We start from the raw sequence: 2,500 nt of genomic DNA, 5'->3' as shown, positions 1-2,500 counted from the left end.
GTCGTGTGTCGAGGTGGTCGGCCTTGGTAGTAGGATGTCTTGTGCATGTGACGTGTTGACCTGGTTTGGTCGGTGTGTCGTCGTGTACGAGATGACCTACTTACCCGTCAGTTTTCCAAGTTGTATCATGTGTTGACTTAGTTGACGTGTCATGTGCTTGGATGATTAGCGTACGGGTCATGTATGGTGCGCTTGCTTCAGTTGAAGGGATGTACTAGTACAGTTGTATTAATTGTTTATTTCACGATCTGGTCTTTTGGCTGGATCGTGAAAAACGCTAAGTCCCAAATCCTGAACTCGAGAAGAAAGCGCCAATGACAACGTTTTTGACTGGAGCTCCCTAGCATTCGGCTCTTTTCACTTTGAAGGGATGCACTGTTGTATGAATTGTTTATTCACGAACTGGTCGTTTGATTGATCGTGAAAAAAATCGCCAAGTCCCAAATCCTGAACTCGACAGGAAAGCGCTGATTGCAAACATTTTGACTGGAAGTCCCTTGAAAATGGCGTTTTCGTTATTGGCATTATGTGGCACGTTTATTGTGGCTAGAACATTAATTATTCACCAAATGGCACCAAAGCTTGGCAAAAGTCGCGAAACACTCCTATCTCGACGCACCAGCAATCGCAACTTGATGCAAAATAAATTGCACAAGCTAATGATACTTGTACCATGCACAGTACACCGTACCAAAATATACCCCTGAAAGTGTGCAATTTGGTGCTACCCTAGGGAATATGTATGGGGAAGCCTAGCTACGTGTGTCGCACGTTCCAAGTTGCATGGACGTCGAACAGAGGCATGCAAAAGCACCTATCTAGGGAATTACTCTACGTTCTAGTAGCAAGTGCGATTTTCCGGTCCAGCACGGCAGTACGCCTGCACGCATACACTCCATGTACCAAAATGTACCAACCTAGGCGTTGCTCAGTAGCTTTTGGCGGCACATAGAAAAAGTATTCGAGTTCAGATTTTTGGAACTTAGCGTATTTTTTAAAACTAACAACGAAAATTAAATTATAAATCGGTAAACGGCTAGGAGTTGCTCAGCAGCTTTTTGCGCAACGTGGCAAAAGTATTCGAGTTCAGATTTCTGGGACGTAGCGTATTTTTCAATCATAATAAACCGAATCAAACATAACAATGATGAAACTTACACCATGTCCCAAGGTTGTGCACAAAACGTAACGATAAAGTGCTGGCGAAGTTAGAGGTGCACCAAAATTGTGTACCGATCAGGGAAAGTACTCTACGTTCCTATGATTTGGGTGAAAAGTGTTGATTAACTGCTGGTTAGAATAGACAGTTGCTTATCATACACATCGCAAACGAACACCCCTTAGTGAGCATTAGCAAAAGTCAATGGCACAAAGCAATTGCAATACAAACTGATCAAGTACATTAAAGAACGCTAAGTACCAGGACTTCTTTCCAAGAATGGTGTCCGCGACGGAGGGCAAGCGTCCTTCCCAGGTTTTCCTAGTAAACCTTGTATGGTAAACATACCCAAGCGTGTCTGTAAGCACGCAACGAAAGTCACGAACGGGCACATACCTAGGGAATGTACTCTACGTACTTGGACTTTTGTCCAAGAATGGTGTCCGCGACGGTCGGGCACTGCGACGCAATAACCAAATCCTAGGATTGTAACTTTAGTGTGCACAAACATAAACATTAACGCGTTCGCTCGGGCTGCGCCGTCCGTGTTGAACACAAATGTGGGTGATTATATGCGTGGAGGGACAAAAACATACGAGGAGGAGACAGTTTTCTGCACGATGTGCACAGAGCTCATTTCGTCGTCCCGGGCGAATGGAAAACACAAACATCGCGAGTATCGTTCTAGGTTTCTGTCTATAAAAGGGCAGGCCAAAAGGTGACCGGTTGAGATAAGCGTTTTAAGCATACAAACACTTTATTGGAACTTTTGATACAAAAACAAGGTACGTACATGTAGGTTGTACCAACATGGACATCTATGAACGCGTACGCTCGGGCTGCGCCCTCCGTCTTGTACTTTCCCTGATCGGTACACAGTTTTGGTGCACTGCTATTCCGACCGGCAACTTGTACCAACATATACATCCATGAACGCGTAAGTAGTGTACTTTCCCTGATCGGTACACACTGTTGGTGCACGGCATAAGAAAAGAGCTAAAATGGTCAAACTCAATCCATTTCAACAATAGATAGTCGATAGTAGCTGTGCCGATGAAGTAGGGCACGATGCAAGTTAATGTTGTTTAATGAATAACATGTCCGCCATACATTTCAGTACAAATTTGCTCGGTCAGACCTACAAAGTGCTATATCTCGAATACGAGGCGTCGGACTGGGGGGTTGTAGAACAATTTTAAGTTCGTCTAATGATTCTACATCCGATTCTGGATAGCGGTTTTTGACCACTTTTCAATATTTTGTGACACCCCGAACCTAGGGGCAGCTCCCTAGCTTTTTTCAAAAATGTGCACCGAACGGGCCGGAGAGCTCGTGTGGCTC

At 44.6% G+C, this 2,500-nt stretch overlaps 1 protein-coding gene across 1 annotated transcript in view; it reads left to right on the top strand.

Annotated features, from left to right (window-relative positions):
* The window catches only part of LOC120907938, a 106,317-nt gene that overhangs the window by 26,238 nt on the left and 77,579 nt on the right, over window positions 1–2,500 (top strand). The window lies entirely within an intron of this gene.

The sequence above is a fragment of the Anopheles arabiensis genome (genome assembly GCF_016920715.1).
Source record: "Anopheles arabiensis isolate DONGOLA chromosome X unlocalized genomic scaffold, AaraD3 X_pericentromeric_contig0027, whole genome shotgun sequence".
Classification (NCBI taxonomy): Eukaryota; Metazoa; Arthropoda; class Insecta; order Diptera; family Culicidae; genus Anopheles; species Anopheles arabiensis.
The sequence above is the reverse complement of the archived record's forward strand: the minus strand, read 5'-3'. Positions and strand labels throughout refer to the sequence as shown.